The sequence below is a fragment of the Phasianus colchicus genome, chromosome 1, assembly GCF_987193195.1.
Source record: "Phasianus colchicus chromosome 1, bPhaCol1.hap1.1, whole genome shotgun sequence".
In the NCBI taxonomy this organism is placed as follows: Eukaryota; Metazoa; Chordata; class Aves; order Galliformes; family Phasianidae; genus Phasianus; species Phasianus colchicus.
The window spans coordinates 27,332,370-27,359,200 of NC_143436.1; the positions used below are offsets into that span (position 1 = coordinate 27,332,370).

A 26,831-nucleotide genomic window follows, 5' to 3' on the forward strand; every position below is an offset into this window, starting at 1 on the left:
TCTTTACGATGTCCTTATAAACCCTCCTATACAGACTCTGCTTGCATTATTTCCAGTCATTTCAGTCCTTTAGGAGAGCTCTTCAAAGAGCTTTCCATACGATATGACTGTAAATAAGGTCTGGGAACAAGCAATTCCCAACAGGCTTAAAACTGTTTTGCTCTGTCTGTCCTCCACCCCAAATCCCTTCAGAATAAGTCCATCAGAAATTGAATTCATAATGTCTTGTGGCATGAATTCTGATTTGATTTTAAAAAGTAACACCAGCTCACTTTGGCCAATGAAATAATAAGAATACAAAAAGCTGTGGATTTCTTTGTGTTATGTATTGTTTTTTCTAAGATATGTAAGATAAGTCTTACTCTGAAACCAAATATGCCTGTGCTTACTGATGCTGCCAGCTATGGCTGTAGTTACATTTGGATCAATTGCATGAGATGTCAGCTGAACGTGTCCTTGCAGGACTGCATCCAACAAATATTGTGGAGGGGTAAAATGTGGGAAATAGATCTGTGCAGCTCTAAAACATGACACTGAATGCAACTGATTGCTGTTTTCTTTATAGAATTCACTTTGCCCATTCTTAAATGTTTACCTCATCTGTTACTTTTTTTTTTTTTTTAAGTAAAAAGAGTGGAAGAGAGACTTATCAACGGCATTTTGGATTTCTATGTCCTGTCACTGCCACATGTTCTAAAATGACTGGCAGAAACTGGCACAGTGAAACATAGATGCAGGATGCAACACGCCACAAAATGAGGAAGCCTCTCTTCTTTTCCCAGATCTTTTCAGAATACAGTCAGACAGATGCATTTCCAACATATGTGCAGGCTGCATGGCATGCCAATGCACACTACTACAATTTGAGGTTTCATCATTGAAGCGTTTATTTTTGTTTCCATTTTGAAGTGTATTTATTTCTCAGTCAGTCACCAACAAACTATGCACATAGCATATGCTAGCCTAAGGTCACTCTTTGCCTAAGGTCAGCCTCCAGTAGCATTTAAGTGTTTAGGATGTATATGAAAAGAATTTTTTTAAAGCCTATACATTCCTTTAAGTACAGATACATTGAAGAATAAGAGAACTACAGGTGAAATTAAAAGGTAAAGATGCTACAATAACCATGAATGGTGTATTGCAGACTGGGTCCTTTGAGGGTTCAAACGGGAGAGTGGAAAAGTGCTCTCTATAAATTTGAGATAACTAATTCAACATTTGCCTACCTATTTTAGCTTCTGCTCCATATAAATGACTATATATTATTCATAATATTTCTTTCCTTATGATTTGATCTTCTCACTCAACTGTTAATAAGTCTTGACTTTAATTAGACCACCTGCGTCTTGTAATGTAATGGAGGCACAACTTTTGAAACTATGAATGCAAAATGGTAAGTGCAGCCTCACATGAAGAAACTTACCATGAAAAAATAATTTGACATTACTGTTCATAGCTTTACATTTCTGTAATGTGATAACTGAGAATAATTTCCTCTTGCGGTAAATCTTACAAGACACAATGTTTATTTAATACAGAGTTTAATAGAATAGAAAGTGCTCGTGCAATGGGAAAAGATTAGAAGAAAGAGGTATGCAGCATGCATTTCAATGCAACCTTTCCAACACATCTATTTTAGTTGATGCAGGCCACCTGTTAACTAAAAGTCTCGTGTGACCAGGCACAAGCACTGTGTGCCAGCTATGCTGTTCCACTTTGGATACTAAAGAAGAGTGACACTTGTCAGAATACAGCAATCCTGTTTTCTAATAGTTGGTATCTATTGCTATGGAATATGCTGTTGAATTGTCACTTGCTATTGAGAGGCATAATAGTTACTACATTTCTTGTTAAAATACTGAAGGGGTATCCAAAAGCTGTCCAAGTAAAGCCTAAGCAACACATTGGGATTCATAATGATTCACCACAACAAGGATGATTCAAAAATTGGAAATTTGTTTGCAAAGACACAGCATGCATTGAAGACTGGTGAGCTCAGTCCACGTTCTGAACTAATCTAGTTCCAGTTGAATAAGCAACATGAATAACAAGGACTCGTGAATAATAACAATTCATGAACAGCATTCATTAACCACTCATCCACAAGTTGGTAAAATGTAGTGAGACCTCTTAATTGCATTTTATGTTTCTGAAAATACAGAGTTTGGAAAAAAAGAAAAAAAAAGAAAGAAAAAACCTGAAATAATGCACCAAAATTTACATTTTGAATAGGCTTTTTCTAAAGGACAAAATTTTTCTAATTCCACGGTTTATTCATAACAGCTATCTCTAAAAAGTAATGTGAGTATGATAAGCAATACATTCATTTGCTATATTTATTTAAGAACATTTTTGTAATATAAGAATTAAATTTGGGAGCACATAAACATGAAACAAGAAAAAATAATGTGGCAAGCCCAGGTTTTGGGGGAGCATGCTAACTGGATTGAACAAGCAGACATGTCTTATCTGAGGTAAGCGTTTTTCAGAAGCAAGTTCCATGACTGACAGATTTTATTTAGTTTTCAAGGCTAAGTTTCTTTCTTCCATAACACATCATTATATGAAAGTGTGGCAATTAACTTTGAAATTTTCCTTCTGCCTTTTTTTAATTACATGAAACAAAACTATCAATATACTATCACTCAGAAATTAGAACTGTTAATGTTTTTAAGTTTGCTTATGAAATTACCCTGTGATTACTTCACACTCTAGCAGGCGAATGTAAATATAGTCTACTGTGAATCTGCAGCTATTCAGAAACTTTGATAGAACATTGTGCAGCTATTGCAAGGCTTGAAAATGTGAAACCATTTTCTTTACCTCTGTGCCTGAAAATTGTTTCTACTGTTAAGAATCTGGCTGAGCATTGCGTGATTTTCCTCCCACTCATGCCTTCCCCCAACCCAAAACCATTGCATTTCCTTACTGTTCCTCCTTTCAATCTGTTACAAGTTCAATAAAAGTCTGTGAGACATTGCTTTAAGCCCTTCAAATACACTTCAAGATGTGACAAAGTTTGCCCAGACTTGGCAATTCAGAGCATCCCTACTGCCTTATGAATTGAAAAACCTGGTTCAGAAATACCCCAGATACCTATTATCTGTGGATCACTGACACGATAAACCAGAATAGCTTTCAAGGAACCATTTGGGTCAGTGGTGGTGTTCTGTACATAGTACCTGGGGAATCTTTCATCCATCACTCATTCACACAGTTCAGAACCATTCAGACCATCCAGGTTTTTCTTAGGGAGAATCAAGGCAAAAAATCTGTACAACCTCATAAGCTCAGACTCCTAAAAACTCTTACAGAGGCTTCTGGTTAAAATTATTGATCTGTGGATGACTAGTTTTCTGCATTAATTCATTTTTTTAAAACATGGGCCTGTCATGGTGTTGGCCCTTACTTCACTCTGGCATTACTTGGAGATCAAAGAACTGCGTCAGCTTCCAGGAGGTTAATCAGAGAATGTAGCTAAAAGATGAGCAGGGTTTTTGTGTCCACTATTTCTCATCCACAAGAGCACTAAAGACAGTGCCATAAATAACAGTAGGACATGGGAATAATAACAGGCCATCACTGACCTGCTGTCTCTACCTTCCCTGTAGTGGCCTGCCCAGGGAGGTGGTGGAGTCGCCATCCCTGGCAGTGTTCAAGAGGCGTCTGGGTGAGGAGCTGCGAGATCTGGTTTAGTGGCTTGTGGTAGCAGTGGTAGTGTGAAGACAGTTGGACTAGATGATCTTATAGGTCGTTTCCAACCTTGTGATTCTATGATTCTATGATTCTCCTCCAAGTTCTAAGAATTTGTAATCAAGGTCTGTTCTGATCTAGTGCAGGTATTTAACCTGGGATCCAGCGTCACAGAAAACAGCCACGCTGTAAGAAAGGGTCATGACCAACCTCCTCTGGCTCCTCACCTATGGTAGGACCTGCACATAGCTCAGGCCCCCACCTGCTGGAGGCACCTTGCTGTTCTGACTGCACCTGGCCTTTGATGTTGATGGCCTTGATCATAGCCCTGACTTGCCTTGTGGACTTCCCAGCAAAGCTTCATACATGCCTCATGGCCCCACAGGACATTGGGCTGTACTGACGATGTCCTCAGCCCCCTCCTAACGAACCCTGGCTTAACCCAGGTTGATATTTGTAAAGTCCCTGGGGGGAGAGGGAGGGCTTAGGTTGGGCGTGTAGTCATGCAGATGGCATTGTCAGGAGGAAGGTGACTTCTTCCACAGTCATTTTCTCTGTGATGCTGGGCAAAAGCAGAATCTTCCTCATGTCACATACCAATCTGTTGTGTAGAGGTTATCACAAAAGACAAGAACAGCACCATCAGCCTTGGGAAGAGTCTGGAAACAGAAGAAAAAAATAAATCTATCCATAGTAGAGCACAGGAGAGGGAGAGGATGATGAATTGATCTGCTAAATACCCTAATTGTCTGCATATCATCGCAACGAGTGTGAAACCAAATAAGAAGAGCTTGAAATCTTGCTACATGATTAAGGAAGTGACTAAACAGCCATAGCATACATTCTGTGGAAAAGCACACAGATGACTCAGTTATCAATATTAAAGGATATAGCTTTTTCGCAGAGCAAGCAAACAAAGATATGTTGCCCTTACACTCAGCTACTATCTTGTAGCTTGGAGACCCAGAATATAGAGAAAGCTGAATAATGTGAAACAAGGTTTAATAAAGGTTGAGGAAAAGAAAAAAAAAGACACAGGAGTACAGTGATGGGGAGCAGCTGATTACAGCCAAGAGAGAATAAGTTTAAGGGGTTTTTTGTCTACAGAGAGTAAAATTAAGCATAAGACCTTTTAGGGAAGTCTCAACTGGCTAAATGTCTAAGGAAAACAACTCAGCAGAACAGACAGGTCTTGCTGGATGTCCTACCACATGATGCAAAACTGGCTGGACAACAGGAGGCTAACAGCTGCCAGTAGATAGCTGTGAAAAACAGAAGGGTATATTGAAGTTCTGCTGTAGTGTATCTTGGCTTTAGTAGCAAAAAGTATTTTCATTAACGGTCTGAAGATTAAATCAAAAAGCTTCTTAAGCTTTTTAAAAGAACTGAATTATAATTACAATTACATTTGTATGAGACAAATAAAAAAGGGTCTGCAAACAAAAAAGGCTAGCATCATTAGAGATTAAATATTAACAAGCAAGAAATAATCAACAGAAGAACAAGAAAAATTCTCAAAAAAAAATGCAAAAAAAGCAAGTTTTTATTCTTAGCAATAACTGACTGCACAAATGCAGAAGTATTTAGGTAGCTCTTCTTCAAAAACGTGCCTTTGGGATTACAGTGGATCACAAGCTGAACATGAATGAACAGTGTCTTATTCCCAAGAAAAAGACAGCTAGATATGTTAGGGTTTATAATTAGGAATATGTGAAGATACAAAATAGTTCCCTTGCTCTGTCTAGCATGGATTTGGTTTGATCTGGAAAATGAAATCCATTTCTGGGCACAGACTTTCAAGGAAGTCGTAGCAATTTAAGCATGAAACAAAAAGTACTGAGAAAAAAAATGAAGATTGTGGTTATTTAAAGGAGTAATTACTAATTTGGAAACATGGGAACAGTTTTCATGTACATTGAGGGATTGAATGCAGAAAGGAATGAAATACCTCGTCCATGATGCACAGAACAAGAAATAAGTAGCTTAAGCTGCAGCAATGAATGTTCATGGCAGACGCTGAAAAACTCTTATTAACAGTGGAGGAACAATGCTCTCAAACAGGTTACATAGAGAGGCTCTGAAATCTGCCAGGAAAGGTATAATACATGCTACACATCCCATCCTGGTAGTGAAAGGTCATTTTAACATTTTTCTTATAATTAGAAATGAAGCAACCAAATGCAGAAAGGAAAAATTGTATTTTCTAATTATTATTTTGCATAGTTTTAGAGTTCTATTTGGATTATAAAAGCAGTATTCATCAAGATGTTTTTTATTCCCTTTTCATCCATTTATGATCTGAATCTTTTTCCAAAGCGTCTCTCTTCCCCTAATGAAGCAATATTTTTAAAAACCATTACTTAGTTTAAAGAGTGTGAGAGAAGTAACATATCTGGTAGCTAAGTAAGCTCTATCTTCACATGCAGGAGGAAGATTTTCTAAAAGCAATGAATAAGCATGCATTAGATTCAGTATTTAATCTCCCAGAAAGAATGCAAGTATATTTTGTATCACCATAGTCTTAAAGCTGTATGTCAACATTATCTGGTTATCTATTGTGTATATTCTCAGTATGGTTTCCTCAGCAACTATATTTTGGGTAGCTTTGCTATGGCAACCAAAGATGATTGCTTAATTTACTGTTTCAATTAATAATCTGTGGCCTGAACCATAAAAGCAATAGTTAGATAATATAACTATGAAAGACTAAATAAACATATGCTCTACAAAGTGGAAGCCTTCTGTAAGAGTTATTTCTCCACTATAGGAATAATGTGTAAGGACATCACTAATTAGGCTCTGTATTTCAGTGCTAAAAATAGAAAGACTGGGTCAGTTCTAGCCTTATATAGAAGAGGACACAATAGTAGGTTTTGCAACACAAGTGACAATCATCTATTATGTGAGAATCACATTATGTCAGAATCAGTTCCTTGTTTATGAAGGCAGGAGAATGAAATTCCCAGTATGTCCTTCTGTCCTGCCCCCAGTTATATGGGAACAAATTATTAAATCAAAGGAATGTCTCTATAAAGTCAAAAGAGAATTGGGCCTTTGTCAGTTTTGCTTATCGAATTTTTAATCACACTTAGCTGATCCACTGCTTTTGTTATATGATGGGCAATGTATGTCTCTCTAAGACTTAAAACAATGAAAAAATATTCTCCATCAAAAACATTTCAGATTTTCAACACTGAGCATGAAAGCTGAACCCACCTCAGAGCTAACATTGTTTTCTGTAGTCAAAGTCAAATCACGCACTCTTCTGAACTGTACGGTTAACATATGTAAGTTAACTTATACAAGGTCTGAAAATCAAAAAGTATGTACAAGTCGTAATATATGCTCTTACTATAACAAATCTGTCATCCTTTGGTGTGTATTATGCTATGTCATAACTGTGTTCTTGCTGAACAGATAGCAAATGCATTCAATTCATAATGAACGTGTGTGAACAACTTACTCAGCTAAGCTCTGAAGATGGTACCTCATGGTAGGCCATGGAAATCCAAAGTAAAAGCATGGGAATGTAAGCAAATATGCATATAGTTTTAAAATGAAGGTGGAAATACAAATGAAAATCTTCATGGGCAAGTGTAGCAGTATCCAGTGAATTTAGAGAATACAAAACCTTTCTATACATTCCATTAATGAATTGAGAAGCTTTCACTGGTTCATACAACCGTCACATTCAATGTCAAGATGATCTTTTTATTTCTAGTCAGATTTGCCTATGTGCTTTAAAGCCCCTATGTTGACCTAGATTGCCTTGGAATTCTCCAGATGTTAAGACATTCAGACAAGATTTTTCCTTTCCAAATCCTGGACTGTTTGTGCAAGGTACAAGAGAGATAAATGCCACTATAACAAGCCAATTCTATATTTACTTATCTACTCTTTCATATCACAAGAAACAACTGAACTATTAAATCTCAAAATAGTACCTCACTGAGTACCTACTACACCCTATGTATCTGAATCCTGAGAATCCTGTTTTCTAGGAGCATGTTATTCTCCATCTGTACGAGTTTTTCTCCCAGTGGTAGTTTCTGATTTGCAGTGGCATCAACATTATGTAGTTTAGACATTGATAATTATAATGTAATGTCATTTAGATGTCAAAGTTTGAGTTACTCATTCCAAGAAAGTCTTCTAAGAGATGTTAAATAACTACTAACGATCCCTATTTCCTCATTCAAATCAGGTTACAATATGGTGGGGGAGACAGAAGATGCAGAACAGAAGAAGGTGGAGGAGATCAGAGGAGGGAACAGTCCTCGTGTAAGAATTTATGCTTGGCTGGATAAAACTGAACTGCTGCTGTAACAAAACAAAACAAAAACAAAAACAAAAAAAACAACAAAAAATAACAACAAAAAAGCATACATAAACAAACAAACAGAATCCAAAACAATGCAATGCAGTGAATTTCTGTGTCCAAAAACCATTGTTTGCAAGACTAGAACTTCTCTTGGATAGCAATGTTACATCTTTTTGGTTTTTTTTTTCCTGCAGATACCATCACAAAAGTAGATAGTGTTTTATATCTAATTTGTTTAATTTCATGATATTTTCCTTGAGATTTTACAAGAAAAGTTTCCTTCTATTTTAAGATAAAAACACTTCCAGCTTTACTTTGTAAATATATTTCATCTTTCTTAATAAAAAGTCTCTACCAAAATGTAAATGGTTATTTTTCACTGAAATCTCTCTATAAAATTACAATTAAATCAATAATGACGAAAATAAAATGAAATTCTTCCAACAAATATCTTAGCACAATCACCATAGAGAAAGAAGAGGAACAGGAAGCAGTTTAGCGACAAATGTAGCTGAAGAAGACATCCTACATATGTTTTGAAATCAGTTTAAATTATTTTTACATATTCTAGCAGTAAAAAAGTATTACAAAAAATACATATTCTTATTTTATATTTCAAATTAAGTAGCATAACTCCAGCTCCTAGAAACTCTTCCAAGAGGAATGCATCACTTTAAATATAGTTTGGGACTGAGCTCCCTGCATAATGAATATATTTGTGTTGGTTTTCACACTCTAATAATTATCAAGCAACCTGCCAATGTTAAGCTTAATTCTTGCCAAAAATCCTGTTCTTGTAGTAATCAATCAACACTTAAGTTCCACAGAAACATTCAAAATATGCCACAAACTGTAGAATTACTTGTGAGGAAAACAGTGCAGGCACTGTTTTCATAGAAAACTGCATGATTCTTTTCTTTTTATGATCACAGTAAAGATTATAATAATGAAAATAGTGTTTTAAGTCTTCCATTTAGCAAAAAAAGATACAAAGTGTAATAGGTAGCAGTCAGGTAATTAAATTGTTGAGATTAATTTCCTCATAGTAAGAAGGGAAAAACAGCAAGTGTTTTCCAGGCAACCAAAGGGATGTTGCCAGCTGAATAATGATCTCTTTCGGGCTACAGAGATCTGGACCTACTAAAGGTAAAGGATCAGGCTTAGAGAGATAATGCTGAGGAAGAAGCCACAAAACAAAAAGAGGCCACCAGCTTTCAAAGTAATTACTGGACCAAAAAAAAGCAGTGAGCTGAAAGTTGAGTAGAGTAGTTTTAAACGGAGATCCATAATAGAAAATGCCAGTGTGTGAGGTCTCATGAGAATTATGAAAAAGAATAAGACTTCGAGATTAGGTTCTGGACATTGGGAATTATCTTCATGATGATATATAAATATGCAAAACCCACAATTAAAATGTTGGTACTTTAAGAAGTCAGGTGCTAGGAAAAAATATGTACAAGAAATAAATATAGGCTAGTAGATTTTGTTTGGGTGTTTTGTTTTGCTGGTCGGGTAGATTTTGGGTTGTTTTTTTTTGTCTTCTCATTCCCAGTTAATGAACCACCAGAAGGAAATTCAGAGAAGCTAACATAAATTCCAGAGGAGCTTATATAAATTTGGTGATGTTTTCTAAATTATGTAGAGAAGTGACAGGTTGCTAGTATTCAGAACTGTCTGAGTTTTACAAGGGAAACTTATGCTAAGCAAGAACAAGGAAATTTCTGTTCAGTCTGTTTGACAACACGCAACACAAGGAGTACAATGTAGAAGTTCTCAAACAAATCCTGAAAAAGTAGGGCAGTTGTGAATATTCAGAACCATACACATACAAATTTAAGAGAATTAAGGAAAACTGGAAAGGAAATACAGAAAGTCCCAGGAAGATCAGGAGTTATCCAAGCCAGTTTCCAGTAGACACAGTTCCCCTGAATAGAAGACCAGTAGGAGAGAAACTTTCAAACTTTTTCAGCTTCTAACAAAGCAAAGAAATAGTATTATCTATGTCTGAATTACCTATCTGGGTCCACACCTTCAGCAGTTATATATTACTTCAAAAACCTAGCCTTATTATTGCTGCTTTATGAGTTCCAGGTTTAACAGCAGCAACAGACAAGATGGAAAAAAGATTTCTGAATTGGTGGTTGCTGAAATAAAGTCTATTTCTTATCCCCAGTCTTAACCTATTACAAACATAGTGGGAGGAAATCAAGCTGTTCCATTGAGAAAATTGCTACTGAAGAAGTGTGATCCACTCAGTGGTTACAATGCCTCCTGTTACAGGATGAGGTGGCTTCTGGCCATCAAGCTCCTCAAACTTCAGCTGCCAAAATCTGTTTTTAGGAGCACATTGTCACTCCTATACTCTATAGCTAAAAGTGTATGTAAGGCCCTGAGTGACATGTTGCAGACACGTAGGCTTTTCCTTGAAGAACAAGAGCACCAAGTTTTATGGGGGCTGCATAGACATAACCGTCTTCATGGACCATGAAGACTCTCCTCAAGTTGTTCATACTTGGCCATACCACCACCACACATCATTTACTGCAACTGAATTAAAAAGCGCCTGCTCAGCTTTGCTTCCTGCAATACATCTTCACTCACACTCAGCAAGGCATCAGTAGTTTCTGGAAAAGCTGGGAAGAACTTTACACCTCTCCTTCCCTCACTCTGGTACTTTCTGTCCCCATCCCCTAAACTCCCCAGTCCCCCCTGGTCCTCCCCAGCATGGTGCAGGACAGACATAGGCAGGGGTCTACACAAGTCAGTCCATCCACCAGGCCTACATTTGTGCTAATCTGTTCATGTAAAGACATACATTAGAAAGCAGTTTTACAGCACTTGAGAATAGTGAATGTAAACTTCCACAGAAGAACAAAATATTTCTATGAGATTATCAATGCATTCTTTGAAAAGTAACATGAAAAATGTAATTTCTAATGTTCTCTGTTCTAATATTCTTTCTTAGAAAAAGAAATCCTTTTAAAATTAATTTAAAAATAAGAATAGTAGGAGAGAAAACATGCTCACAGCATTCCCCCAGGGACAGATCTTCTAATGGACACACAAAAAGAGCAATGCAGCCATTGCAAGGAGATAGGCATGACAGATCAGCTTCTGGAGATGTGCCTGCAGATGCTAATTCAAGAGACCTACCAGCTAACAAGGAAATACAGAGAAAGTGCAAATGCAAATTGTTCAGTGTGTACATTTGTTTTACTGGAACCAAATTAGAACAGTGGTAAAAGCACCTACCATCACAGAGTTATTTAGTACTTAGTGATATCTTTGACATGCAGTTCGTCTTTCAAGAGGACTGAAATACTGTCTGAATTTTAAAATCACATAAAAGATTACCTAGGCTGGCATACCTTTACATTTCCTCTCTGGTCTGAAGTAGCAGAGCCGACAGTAATGTTCCATGGTGTCACAGTCAGGCTGCAATCATCAAGCTGCCCACTTCCAGAGAGGCGAAAATTTACCATGTTGACATATTCCTACTGGCAGTGTCGCTGTTTCATCTCACACAGAAGGAACATACTGTCGTGTTAGGTTTTAGCAGGTCTCCAGGAAAAAAATGCACTTAGCTGGCAACTTCTATGTAGAGATGCTGCAACATCTAACCCACTTCCCTGAAGACCAACAGAAACATTTTCATTACTATTGACAATGTAATCAGCATGATATGGATTTTCATTATAGCGTTTCACTGTTAGTAGATTTTTAGGGAAGCTTTGAGATTAAAAACACCGTTTTACTGTTGTCTAATCTCTACCAAGAAATTAGGGACATCAATTTCAAGATCTAAGGACTAACATTTTCTCACAATCACTACCTCTTTTCCAGTTGCTGACTAAAATGAGTTTAGTGGTTGTTGTTAACTCTGTGGAAGACATTAGCAATTTGGAATATAAAGCCTAAGGTGCTGCTCTATCTGACTCCTTGTCTACCTGAGAGAAGTTAAATAAATTCAACCTCCTTAGTCTACATTCTGGCATCTTGCAATTGCTGCACTGTTACAAGGCAATCATCATTCACTGTTACCACAAACACATTATTTCTTGGAAAACATGTGCATCTTAGTACATCATGGGTTTTATAGTAAACAGTCTAAACAGTGTCATAATAATTGGGGAATGAATATTCTGTTCTGCTACATACCCTGTTCACACTTGGTTGTTTTTCATGATGCTTTTCTCCAGCTCCTGAGCCAATTGTTTGTCCTGCGTTATCCTTGGTGTGACCTCTAACAGCATTTGCTTTGTGCTGTACTGTACTGCCTGTATTCTGCCTTTGGTTACTGGACAAGTCTGACTCACGGGAGCTGTAGCTGAAAGAACATATTGGCTATTAATACAAGGACCACACTAAAAATGGTGTACAAACATTACTGATCATTTATCTAAAGCATTTGGAAGGGCTTAAAGATCAATATTTTGAATATTAGCGAGGCATAATTATCATTATGGTGGAGGAAGAACTGCTTTTGGGATTTAGGCACCTGCCCCAGCATATCTAAGACCTGCCCCAGAGGCAGTCTGGAGACAAAAATGAGGTGTATATTAGCAGTGACTGCAGGGTATTGGATCTCACCATAGTGGGGAGAAATAGGACTTGCTGAAATAATCCTGTTATGCTGGACCCTCTTTCTTGCAGTACCCTCTTTCTAGCACCCTCTTTCTTACAGTAAAAATCCTTGTTAGTTCAAATATTGGTGGATGAATCTTTCCCATCAGTAATGTTTTCCACTTGACACAGCTCCTATTGTGCAGGCTCGTAAATACAGTAGGCTAGAACTGATTCTGTGGTACTTTTGCAAGATTATGTACAAAGATAATCTTCACTTTCAGAACAACCTATACTGAGTAAAAACATTACTTCTACCTTAAAGTGCCACCTGGAGCACCCAGGTCTTGGTACACCCTCTACCAGTTAAATCACCTGGGATGGATTTACCATGCTCAGAATTGGAGAGCCTGTGGTAGGATAAAGAAGAGAGTACATTGGTTTATGGATTTCCAGCACACAGGAACAGAGACTTAATCAGGAAATAAAACTATGATTGGTCTCTGTTTGGGTCCTGCACTACCACGTACCATCAAGTCTTCCTGATAAAGCAGCAAAGAGAATGAGTAATTAATGATTTGCAATTGATTTGCAATTCTAAACTGCAGTTTCTTAGCTGGTATGTTCCTAGGGGCCAACAGCAGTTCAGAGTCATATTCAAGAACAAAAAACTTTAAGTTCTGCAAGACGGAGCATTGCACCATTTTTTAACTGCTTGGAATCCAAACTCCTAAACAAATCCCATAGAATTCCTCTGCAGTGTGCAGGACAACCTGTGAGACACAGGGCCAGGACTCTGAAGGAATACAGCCGAGAAAGGTCCAGCTTAGCACCAGCCCTTCAGAAACAGCTGTAAGTGGGCACTGCTGAGCCTTTCTGCCTCCCTGGAAAAAAAAAAAAAAAAAAAAGGAAGGGAGAGGGAGAGGGAGAGGGAGAGGGAGAGGGAGAGGGAAAGGGAGAGGGAGAGGGAGAGGGAGAGGGAGAGGGAGAGGGAGAGGGAGAGGGAAAAAAGAAAAGAAAAGAAAAGAAAAGAAAAGAAAAGAAAAGAAAAGAAAAGAAAAGAAAAGAAAAGAAAAGAAAAGAAAAGAAAAGAAAAGAAAAGAAAAGAAAAGAAAAGAAAAGAAAAGAAAAGAAAAGAAAAGAAAAGAAAAGAAAAGAAACCAGGGCATGGGGTTTGTGTACATATTCTCCAGCCTTCCCTTAAAAATCTGATGGGAGGGAAGCCAGATATGGGCAAAAAATAGTTTGAGAAAAACTACCTTAATACCATCCAAGTATAACCCCTTGCTGAACTGTACTACACATCCTAGGACTCTTGTATACGCTCTCAAAAAATAGTTGGTAGCAAATATAAATTGCAAATGAAGCTATTCTAATCTTAGCTACCTTAAATACCTTACTACATGAATCCTTCAGGGTGGCAGATGACTAGATTTAGATTTCTTTTAAGTTAATCTCATGACAACCATTTGTGAGATAACACAACCTCTATTTTTCCGCAGCTCTGAGGCAGGCTTTGGCTGTTCAGCATATACTAGACACCTTTGTTCCAGCTCCTTGATTCCCAGCCCAAAGGAGAGTTCAGCTACCTCCTGGTTCTCAGGCCAGGGTCTGTGTAACCCTCTGTGTCTCAACAAAAGAAAATCTTCTAATCAACCAACAGCATGCAAGCTATTACTGAGGCCACAGCAACATCCATCTAGACAATTACAGCCAGTTTGGCAAAGCACTTTGAGATATCCACTACAGAGAAAACACTATCTAAAATCTATTGCATGCTATTTATTAGTTAACCACCAAACACTAAAGTTCTTGGGACAATTTCTCAGTAAAACTACATAAAACTCAACCGAACCAATTTAGGGAAACAGATACTGCTCTATGCTCTAACAGTTTTTATCTGAGTGTTTGCTATGGCTAAATTTTCTGTGGACATGTAATTTCGAGTGACATATTTCAAGCCCACAAATCTCACACCAACACTGCTAGGAAAAAAATCCCCTATTATTCCACATTTCAGTGATTGCAGTGGGATTAAAATGAGGACCAAAATTCTAAATTGAACTATTATTACTCTCATTGATGTAAATAATACAGTACTTCAGAACTAAACCCACGCAATGAAAAGTCAAAACCTGATTGTTTTTAGCTTTGCTAGATTGTACCATAAAAAATGCTAAATCAATGTCAACACCTAGGAATGCAGAGCGAAGACATCTTTTCATTTAAATAGCCTGACAGGCAAACTGATATTCATATTCTTAAAGTAGAACTAACAGCCTATGCACCAAACAGTGCTGTTTCAGAAACGAATCTGAACTAATGAGCACTTTTAAATAAAAGATCCACAGCTATGCTGGCACAAGGGACATGGGACATGGACTGCTGCCTTAGGACAATTGACACTGGAGTAAATTACTTTTATACAATTTCCCACTCTTTCCACAGGTTTTGTCAGGAGAATGGATATATCTGACACTGCATTCCATACTTGCTGTAGTTTGTCACGGGAATGAATTATCACCATATTTTAATGCTTCAATACCGTGCATTTTTATTCTCATTATATTCTCTCTTTTTTTCTCAATCTTGTGAGAAAAAATTATAATAATAAAGAGAAAATAGCAGAACATTTATCCATTTATCCAGTCCCTTGACACTCTTAAGATTGTAACCAGAACAGAAAATTATATGAAAATGATTTGTTCTTACACTAAATATAGACACAAGGAAAGAAATAAGTTTAAAATTAATCAGCTCCCTGAAGAATATGAATCCTTGGTCCATCCTCAGTGCCCTAGAATGTACTTCTACGTTGAGCGCTGTCGTTAGTTCAAGTTGGACTAGATGATCTCCAGAGGTCCCTTCAAACCCGTACGATTCTGTGATTTTGTGATTAAACATTGACATCTGCCACTGTCATGTGGACTGCTGTGAAGTAACACTGCAATTGGACCTGATACCCCATTTTGATACAATACGGCATAGAAAAAAGAGAAGCAGAGCATTAGACCTGTGACTATTTTTAACGAAAGTGTAGACGTTATGAAGGCTGAGCTGTACAAGTCCTTGTCTCTAAGCCAGACAGGGACACATTTCTGCTGAATATGCAGCCTTTAAGACAAATAACAAGCTATGCTACAGGTGCGTAAACTGACTTTTTCTGGGTGCATAACATTTACATTCAAGGAAGAAAAAAATATCTGTTTATAAGAGTAACATTTTATAAATAGTATCACGTCATGCTCTCTCTCCATCCATTTAATGAATATATGTATTTACGTATGTGTATACTTATAACTGCATCTATATACACATGTATATATCTACGTAGCAATGGTATAACAAGTATGAGTAGCTGAACAACTCTGCAGGTAGGCTTAGGATAAGCTTGCAGCTGAGTAACCTGTAGTAATTGTCTGCCTGTCTTTACCCAAGGATAAATGTAATAAAAATTATTTGGTGTTGCCGGTAATGCAATGCAACTCAAATGTACTATTTTACCGTTTTACTTTTCTTAGATAAATAGTGATCCTCCTGGAAGAAAAACCAATGAAAAATGAATTTTGGTTTGAGTTTCCATAACCATAAGGATTTATCGCACCCTCTCCAACTTCAACACATTCTACTTCCTTAAAAATAACCAGCTCTTATTGAAATTAATTTAAAAAGAGAAGTCCCTTCCTGGCATCAAATTATCATGTAATCCAGAATGTGGGTTGAGGAAGGTCATAATAAATCCACTCATTTTTTGTCTGAAATATACTTTTGTGGAGATATATGTATATATTTATACGCACACACACACACACACATATATATAATTAAAAAAAAAAAAACCTGGTTGGCAAGAAGCAACTAATTACAAGCCTTAGCACAGCCTTGTAATAGTTAAAAATTCACACTGTGTGGAAACCTAATAACAAAGTCTGTTAGCTATGTATCAGCAGTGTAGGTAAGTTTTAATAATTTAAGAATCAAATAAGATTTCCATTAGCCCTAGAAAGCAAGCAAATTATTTTCATATAAATAATACAGTGATATTATTATAGTACTGCATTCAAGTTCTTTTCCTAATTAGGTGTTCAATAGCAAAATATTGAAAGTATAGATCTATCAGTATTCAGAAAGAAAATGGAAAAGGAAGCCAAAGTCCACAACATTTGCAAAAGATGTTAGATTTTGTGGATGAGGAAAACACATTTATCTTCAGGCATCATAAATAATGGAAATATGGGTCACAGAGTCTGAAACCACACAGCAAGTAGTCCTTCATAAGTTTCTAGTTCTCTTCTCCACATTTGTCATGAGCAAATGATAAATAATACTTTTTAGAAGGAATCATTTCCACCTTGGTCAATACCTTGTCAGAAATGACAATAATGTCTCGTGAAAGTTTAAGAAGTTTTATGTATTAGATGTGTGGGTAATACATGAGAATTGCAATTCTTGGAAATCTGAAAATGAAGGATAATATAAATGAATGAAATTGGATAACTAAATTAAAAACAGCAAACTTAAGGACTTAAGATTTTCAAAAACAGAATGACATAAACAAGAAACAAAAACCACTGTAAAGAAAAGCCTCTTTGCATTCACAACTAAAAGAGCAAAAGGTGACTTAATAACTCCCTGTCAGAAAAAAATGAGAGACTTGAAGAAGTGGCAAGAATAATGAAACTTAAGATCAATAAAGACAAAAACAAATTTGTATTTGTAAACTGACAAGAGTAACGAGAAGCTAAAAAATGGGAATATCAATGTAAGCATATCTAATACTTAACAACATTACTTTTTAGTATCTATCTATTAGATGAGAAGGAATATTAAGAGATGAGAATTTCACTTTTGTTCTTTCAAGTAGTGTTTAATTCTAACAACAACAGTAAAGCCAATTTTAAGACAGCCATGCAAATCTCTTCCAAGGAACTCTTCCAGTGCACATAATAACCTGTACAAGAGTTAACTACATAAATAAGCACTGACCTGAATTCTGGGGGCAGTAAGAAAGTAAGTTTGAGAAAGTAACATTTAATCAAGGAAAGCTTCCAGGAAAACAGCTGTCGCAAATGGAGTGGAAATTCCGAGTCTTGATGGGTCAGCAGGACACTGAGTTAAGATATTGTGTACATTGTCTATGAATATAAGTTTCCCTCTGATGGGACTTGGCAAACATCTAAATACCTACCTTTCTTGTGGCTGTTAGAGACCCTCTTCAACCCCCACCATGCAGCCTGAGATGGAATGGGTAAGGAGCCTTTGATTTTCTGCTGCTCAACAAATCAAGTGAAAACAGAAAGATCTTACAATGTATTATCAGTATGCAGGAGAAATATGCTCTTAGCAGAAAGAGATCTGCTGAAATTGCAAGACTGGAGAGGGATCTTCAGGTGTTCATGCGTAGCACACTCGGAATCTGCAATGCTAAATGCCCTATGTACTACGGAAGGACTTTCGGTACAACTCCTTCATACTCCCCCTCCTGGCTATTGTTAAAAACTGCTGGTGTCTCTTCTATGCTTACCACCCCAAAAAGGTTTTTGCATGCCGGAGGGTTCATCCTCTGCAGCTGCCGGGAAGGGAACCTTGGAGATGTTGAGCTGCTGTCCCCACCAGCTTTGTTAACACTGATAACAACTGACTCAATTAAGTACCCGCCCTGATTTTGGTTTACCCTTGGCCAAACTACCTGTTTTATTTTTTCCTTTTCAAAATGTTGGGGGTTTTTTTGTTTTGTTTTGTTTTTTCCCTCTTGAACGCATGAATGGTTAACAACTTCACTTCAACATTTCTACTTACGCCTAAAATTTTACCTTTCTGACCTTTCTGCAGAATTTCTCACAGCATTTACCAACAGTATGAGCAAAGTTTACATAGTAGGACTGTGTGAGAACTGAGACCTTGAACATCATATGCACCACAGAACCCCAGGGTGTGAGATACAAAGAGAGACAGTTACCCTCGGTGATATTCTTTGCCAGCTTCAGGATCCCCATTTGTTTAACATGCATTCCTAGAAGGAACCTCAGCCAGGCTGGAACAGAGAGAAGCAGAAGCTCCCTGTCCATTGCCAGGTTCAGTCAACTGACATGCCAATGTCCTAATGGATCAGGAAAAGTTTTTTTGTTTCTTTTCAGAAACAGTGTGAGATCTACTGCTAGTTCTGGGGCTAGGATTTTGTTTTTCAAGGCCTGTATGCCCATACAGGGAGACTCAATATGATATTCAAAGCTTTTTCCTTTTTTTTTTCTTTTTTTTTTTTTCCATTTTTTTCTTTTTTTCTTATAGGAAATGGGGCAAGCTTTTACCAGAACAGTACTTTACAGCTGGTGTTTATAATACAGCTATGTGCTCAATCAGCTGTGGCAGAACAAGCCATCAGCCAGATGCTGCCTTCTTCTGCAGGACAGGTGGGACCTGGCTGGCCAGCTTTCTCTTGGTCAGAGATTTACACAGGCCAGGGCTCTTGGCATGTGTGACCAGTTATGCACTCCTCAGTAGTCATGGGTACTTCTCATTAATCACTGATATAAACATGGTTTCATGTATACATGATGGAGAGTAATGAAGTTGGCAGTAAAGCTGCACTTCCAGCCTTGAGCACTGTGCTGAAAAAGTGGTTTGAAACAATTCACTCCTATTATTATAACTATATTGTGAGAAAGGGAGTGAGCAAGCAATCACTTCTCACTCTGATTACTTTCTGCTCAAGAAGGGCACAGTCAGCATGAGCCCTGTGACATCTAGTTGAGACAAAATCAGGCCACAGTGTTTGGTATCACTGCTATGTACAGGTTATAATATCAGGGAATAGAATTGCTATTTTATGAAACATACGAAACATTTTTAGCTAATATCTTCTCTAATGCACCCACATCTGCAAGGATCTTGCAAATTCTCTCAAGAATATAGAATCCTGTTGCACATAGGTTACACATCTTGGGAGGGTGCTGACTTGTAGTTTGGCACCCAAAATCTTTCAGTGGAAAATATATTATTTTTTGTGATGAGGTCTGCATAAAGGACATTTTCAACTGAGGAAAAATGCAAGAACAGCTTGAAGTGCTGAACAAGAATAACATTTAATTTTCATTCTGTGTTATGGAATGAAAAGAAGTGAATAATAAAGAATATAAAGATATTTCATAGCAATCTGAGGCTTTATCATTGTTTGCTTCAACAGACAAGGAGAATCATGAAGATTTCTTCTGAGAGTCATCAGTGTTTCTGCTCTAGCTGTCTGTGCTGGCAAGCTAAACCACATCTTGAGGAAGACACAATGGATATGACACACTACTATTAATAAATTTTAAGAAACAAAAAGTTGCCTAAAAATTCATCAGTCCTGAAGTACAGTGACAATAAATATATAATGAAATGCTTGAATATATTCAGAGGAAGTACTGGAGAAGACCTGGTAACACAAGATGAATAAATGAAGGGCTAATGCTAATGCCATAAAATCTAACTAGTTTAGATTTTTTGAATTTTTACACTGATGGGCAAAAATGAGTATTCCTACTACAGTTCCCATGATAGTTACAGTTAAGCAATAGACTTTTCTTGCCCAATCTGCTTTTGCCAGGCATGTTATAACAGACAGCAGTGTCTGACAACAGGATTATAGTTTGCAGGACATTAATTTAGGCAATTTAAAATGATATATGTGACTACATGTATGATAGTTCATCCATGTTAACTCCCAATCCAAACACGAAAAGTACTGTGGAAGTATGTAGGAAATGGAATGTAGGAATGTAGTATGTTGGAATGTAGGAAAAACTGTTCCATCAGTGTAGCAAAACCTCACACAAGACTTTAAGGGTGTGAGACAGGCAGTTTTATGTTTAAAAAAAGTCAGTTTCACTCAGTCATGTCACGTATATGTGCATATACTCACAAGCACCAAAATGGAGGCACCTAGGTGGTCAGTCTTCCCATCTTGTCTGATACAGAAGATGAGGGATGGAGCTACTGAGTCCTCATCACATCTTCTTGGCACTTCTTATGTTGGAGGTGACAGCTGGTTTGGATATGCTTTCCGTATTCTTTATGAGTACAATTACACTCTTTATGTGTTGTTTATTAGAAATTACTCATTGTCTCTTGTCTTCTGATCTGTCAGAAAAGCTGTGTACAGACTCCGTGATATCCTGAAGACCTGCTAACACAGGTGCCATCAGGTGCCATTTTTCTGTTGCTACTTCTGGTACTTCAGCACCATAGCATTTCCACTCACTTTCTGCTCATACCAGTCTTCATGGCTCTTTATAATTCGTTGCACAGCTAATATAATCACAAAATTATATCAATGAATCATATGCTGACAGCTCCTGACAGTTCGCTAAACAAAAACAAAACACCTGCTCAGTTAGAAAACAATGTCAGACCCACTAAAGAACTGCAGAGTGAGAAAAAGACAAATTTAGTTTTAAAAAAAAAAAAAAAAAGCCTATCATTATTCTAGGACTTGACACCTCTTCATGAAAATAACACTGTTCATCTCTGTAATAAGAAACTACTGACACCAACAACTTTCCTGGGAGGTTGCCTCATGGATTACACAAGAGTCATTCTCAGCAGACAAGCATTAGAGACAGACAGAGGTGCTTAGTAGACTCAGGGGAGGAAGGGTTGAGAAACGTGCCCGAGAAAGCCACAGACAGGGACCAATTAGCCATGGCACAAACATACGGATTGACCACACGGAAAAGCTGACGTGCTGGGGGGCCTGGGACTGCCGTTCATCCAAGAGCAATGCAGAGATTAACTGAACATCATTAGTGTAGGAAACACACATAGTTAAACTATATGCTTCTTAGACAGCACCTACCTCTGGGATGTTCTTGGTCTTGACTAGAGGCTGGTTGCCATACTTCTGAGCTCTCTGTCACATGTACCTCATCACACTGGAGCATAGTTCCACCCTGACATAGCACTGTCCCCAGCCATTCCTCATCTCTGGTTGTGTGGGAGTACCTCTGAGAGATCCTCAGAAGCCATGTAGACCATTAAGACTTCACTGCAGAGTAAAAGGATTTGGCCTTGAGCTGACATTTGCAGGGACACCCACCCAGTTCTGCCTGGAACACCAGCCTGTAAATCTTTGTGTATCTAAGGATATTTTGTCTTCCTGAGAGAAAGAGCAATCTGGCACCCAGAACATTCCCATGTGGAAAATGCAAATTCAAGTCCCTACTCTAAATTGGGATGAAGAACTGGATCTGAATTTTTTGGATGCAAAGTGTTGCTCAGTGCAGCATAGCAGTGTGTGCTCACACCAACATTTACACATCAGGTCCCTGAACTGAGATAAAGGTAGCATCCAGCTGAAGCACATCTCAAGCATGGCCATGGTCTGAGACTACAATGGCATGGAGAAGATCCCCCCATCACTGAGCATCCAACTCCTGGAGCTTTGAGTCGAGGTTTCTCCTGAATGATCAGTAGGCAGATTGCTAGCTGTGGAGCAGTGCCAGCTCACAGCTGGTGTTGTACCTGCATGGTGGAAGGAATACAGGCATTTGTGAATCAACAAACAGTGGGTAATACCAACAGCAGTGGTGTCATATGGAGATACATCCGTGTCCTGTCTGCTTGATGAATTTGACCTAAGTTTGCCGAGGTCAAGGTTTTATATTTGCAACTGTTTTGTGCTTTTCTACCAATTAATTTTTATCATTATTAATGAAACTATGGGTCATTTCATTACTCATAATCAGATGTCACAACTAAAGCACTGAAAACAACACTCAGAAGTCAGTTCAGTAATTCATATAAAGAATAAGCAAAAAGAGAAAATGTGCTGCGCCAAACTTCCTTAGATGATCACAGGGAGGATTAAATAACATTAATTCTCTCATTACTCATCTCATCATAAGGTCAACTGCATCTAAAGGCTAAGCATGATGCCTTTCTGTAACTTTGAGATCTTCAGAGAAGTATGATTGCTGCATCTTAGCAGCTTGAAAATGTCAATCGAAGGAAGTGAACCAAACTAGTCAATAAGGTTTATTCTGCTTTCAGCATGATCTTAAACTTAGAGCAAACACTTAGGAAACTGTTAGAAAGGAAAATAATAATAAGTACACTTCACTACCAAGAATGAGTTATGGTTCTAGCATTAGCTAACTAACAGAAAAGACTTAGAATTGAACTTCAACACATGAACACCAGGTACAGCCCAAAGCATTGATCTCTATATCAGTTGTTTACTGAGGTTTGCAATGCTAATAGCAGTAACATTTCTGCACCTCAAACTGACATCAAAGCTCATCATTTGTCTTTCACAGAGACAACAGAACAACTCTGACCCCACAGGGACATTAAGAATAAAGCCAAACACACAGGATTATTAGCAGTTCGGGTAATGCTCTCCATCCTCCTAAGAGCAGTGTGCACACTAAAATGTTTTACAAATGTATTACTGTCACAGTGACTTACTGTTGAGATTTTTAGTGCAAGCACAAAGGAAAAAGTGATCCTGTGTAAGACAAAGGACTATAGCATAAAGAACTTTAACAGTTGCTGACCTTTCAGTACACAAACCTGTTAAAGCAGTTAAAATAGGAATGAGGATTTCTCAGGGGCTATTTATAAGTTATACAGCATTTCATCTGTGTATTAATTCAAATCCAGCATTCTTCTTAAAGCCATACTCAGCTGACTATGGCCTGTCATTGAATTTGGAATTTTTTTTTAACTCTTTCCCTTTTTTGTATTGCCCAGTATAAGCCCAGTACTGTGGGAGCTCCCAAGACAGCCTCAACACCATAGCACACAAAGCATCTGGTCCAGTGGCGATGGCAGTGACAGAACTGATCAGAAATTACTACTTTTAAGCAGTAAGTTTAGATGGCATCCATCTGGTTTCACGTGTTAAAACTCACCAGCCAAACCAGTTAGCTGTTTTCTTTCCCACAGTACGAAGAATACAATTATCTGAAAATTGCAATGCAATCTTCCACCTGTAATTTCTTTCAGGCACCTAAATGTCAGTAGACCTTGTCAGAGCTTTCTCTTTAAATCAAAATGCAACCTTTTCTCCCAGTGCCTACTGTTAAAATATCAACCCATACTCCTGTCATCTCCCTCTTTGACCTATATGACCTTCTGCTTTATGGTCTCCTCATGACACACAGAAATTTTCTCTGATGCATCAAAAATAACAAAAAGGCATGAAACAGAAGGACAATGTCTGTAAGGAAAGCAATGTCTAAGCCAATCTGCATATAGCTGTTGTGCTCTAAAATATGCAGCCTAACAGATATATGCTTCCTAATTGCCTGCAATCATGGATAAATAAAAGGTACATTACTATGAGATGGTGAAGAGAAACTATGACTTATTATCTCTATTTGGACTGCAAGTCATAAAAGAGTCAGAATAAATTTTGAATCCCTCAGTGCTTGACACTTCCAGAAGATGACAGATAGTGGCAAAAGGAGTCCTCAGAGACTATGAATGTGAGCAATTAGAACCACCTATTAAATACTTTCAAGATATTTTGCAATGGGAACAGGTAGACAACGTGTTTATAATTTAGTCAAAACCATTAGAATGCAGAGGCTCACATAAAATTGGTTTCAAACTTGGTAATCTCCTGTCACTCTTCTTTTAAAAGTTTATTCTCCACATTCTCAAAATCCTTATACATTAAAATACATTTTCAAATGGCCATTAATGTAGATGCCTTTTATACATATTTGTAATTGCAAAGTTTCTCTGATCAGCCATTGGCATTCTGTGCACAGAGGTGAGGGACAGCACATAACACTGAGGCACAAAACCTGGCTCCTGTACAGTGAAAACCCAACCATAATACTCAGAAGCATCTTATCAAAAAGTAAAATGCCAGCAGCAGGAACTGTTTGCCTCTGTTTGCTGGGATACGTGTTTTGGGCTTTATCTGTCAGGGCTCTGAATGTGCTGCTCCTGATGCAGGAAAGCAAGTGCAAGACTAAATGTAAATGGTCTTCATGATTGTGGTGGTACTGTGGATGTGCTCATAGGGTAGCAGGTAATTAAGTGCTTCACAGGATGCTAGCCAAGGAGTGCAGGCAGTGTTCAGTCTTAGGGAGAAGTGAAACGTCCTAAGTACTGCAAGACTGCATGTCTGCATATGTATGCACATACATACATTTCTTTACACAGTTATATACATACCTGTTTGTGTGTGTTTTATGCACATTTTATTGTCATGGGTATTAGGTATTTTATCTAACATGCTAAAGTTTAAGCCTTCCTTTGTTCTGATACTGATGAGTTCACAGCAGATGAAACAACTACATACTATATTTATAGAACTTTCCACAGAGAAGTAACACTTCCCTAAAGCATAAAGTGTGTGACTTTCTCTGCTCCTGCCCTCAAGAAGGGATTGATTCTCAAAAGTGATTAAGCAAAATAGCAAATAGCCCTGTTAGTTAAGCAGCTTCCATTTGAAATTTAGCACTGGCAAAATAAAATCTTTCACGATCTAAGATGCTACAAAACATTTTGAAAATAGTGATGGAAATATACGTATTTCCATACAGTTTGCATTACAGTAATATTTGTTTCTCAGCTGGAACATAAGGACAATCAGCATGGAAAATGTTGAACTTTGTCACTGCAGAAGTCTCCTCCTGAGACATTCAGGGGCTTTGTGGTTTGGCACAAGATACCATACACCTTGACAGAATGTTTTCACAAAAGGATTTTCCTCTTCTGTTCCCACAGAAATGTGTGGAAGTTACAATCAGGTACGTGGGAACAGAAGTAAGTCACTAAGAATGGCTTTCAATATATATATAATTCCTCAATTCTTTTCCAAATAGGTTACATAGCTATATATAATAAAGATATTTCAGAACTAGAAGAAACTACATCCTTTTCAAGACGGAACTATTCAGGACACAATTAATACCATATTAATATATAAGGAACACCAGTTTCATTTTAAGTGTTTTGGAGGAAGTTTGCCACTACAATTTAGAGGCAAGAAGAAGAAATTGGCAATCTGGAATTGCTTAGTCTGAAGAAGAAAAGGCTCAGGGGAGACTTCACTGCACTCTACAACTTCCTGAAAGAATGTTGTGATGAGGAGGGTTTGGCCTCCTCCCAGACAACAAACAGAACCTGACGAAATGGCTACAAGTTATACCAGAGGAGATTTAGATTGGACATAAGGAAAAACTTCTTCTCTCAAAGAGTGGTCAGGTGCTGGAATGGCCTGCCCAGGGAAGTGGTGGAATCACTGTCCCTGGCGGTGTTCAAGAAGTGTCTGGATGAGGAGCTACAAGACATGCTTTAGAAGCTTGTAGTAGTAATGGTGATAGAAGGATGGTTAGACTAGGTGATCTTGCAAGTCCTTTCCAACCATATGATTGCATGATTCTGTGAAAGCGCTGGATTCTTTGACTGTCCTGGTGATCTTCCACAAGAATTTCAAGGATTTGTCTTTCTTCTTATTTATCCCAACTGTAAAATGGGGGAACCATCCCCCCTTGCCTTCATACTACGCCATGAAAAATGGTATTTAAAACCATCCCAAACCCACATATTCTGTGGAAACTTTTCCCATAACTTTGGTAGCTGAGTCTGGATCAGGTGCCATAGTACTAACCCTACTATTAGTATTATTTTATTATTTTATATTTAATATATGTAGTTACTAAACACACACTGAATATATACAGCTCCCATTTTTCACGTATCTTAGATTCTTATCACCATGGCCACTGGAGCCATTAAGGTGAGAAATGTCAGTTTTAATTACATGCATTTACCATTGTATTTATCAGTTCACTTACGATGAGAGATTTTTCTCACCACATGAACTTTCAGATTGGTAACAGAAGATGAATGTATTTTTCTTTAAAGATTTGTGTAATCTGTGAGACACAAAGACATTAAGCCATTATATTTTTCTGAAATCATGGTGTCTTTTGTAGCAACAGCTGTGTATTTAGTTCAACAGTGAAACTCAAACTGTTTTTGCTAATGAAAAGGGAACCAAATAACCAAGTGCTGGAATGAATTTCAAGCTATTGAGAGAGGACAGTTGGCTCATTAAATGTGTCCCTCATGAATGATGTCCATTCCCTTTAGTCTGGCATTGAAATAATCCAGATTTGCTTTCTATTTTAGAAAGTATTTTTAGAGCCTTCTATGACCAAAATAAGAAATGGGAGATTTATTCCACAAATATATTTTGTTAACTTGCAACAGCAAAACTTCAGCACTTACCAAATAAATACATGACAATTTTAGG

At 37.6% G+C, this 26,831-nt stretch overlaps 1 long non-coding RNA gene across 2 annotated transcripts in view; it reads right to left on the reverse strand.

Annotated features, from left to right (window-relative positions):
- Window positions 1–606: 606 nt before the first annotated feature.
- Window positions 607–26,831, reverse strand: part of LOC116244345 (uncharacterized) — a 40,650-nt gene continuing 14,425 nt past the window's right edge. Inside the window, exons 2-7 of one of the 2 annotated variants that reach the window (XR_016465154.1) lie at window positions 21,411–21,599; window positions 20,478–20,863; window positions 17,766–17,847; window positions 12,173–12,341; window positions 11,383–11,643; window positions 607–4,352 (exon numbers count right to left, since the gene is read on the reverse strand). This is a non-coding gene — a long non-coding RNA (uncharacterized LOC116244345). The remainder of the gene's footprint in view (window positions 4,353–11,382; window positions 11,644–12,172; window positions 12,342–17,765; window positions 17,848–20,477; window positions 20,864–21,410; window positions 21,600–26,831) is intronic. The other variant, XR_004170169.2, reaches the window with a different exon arrangement.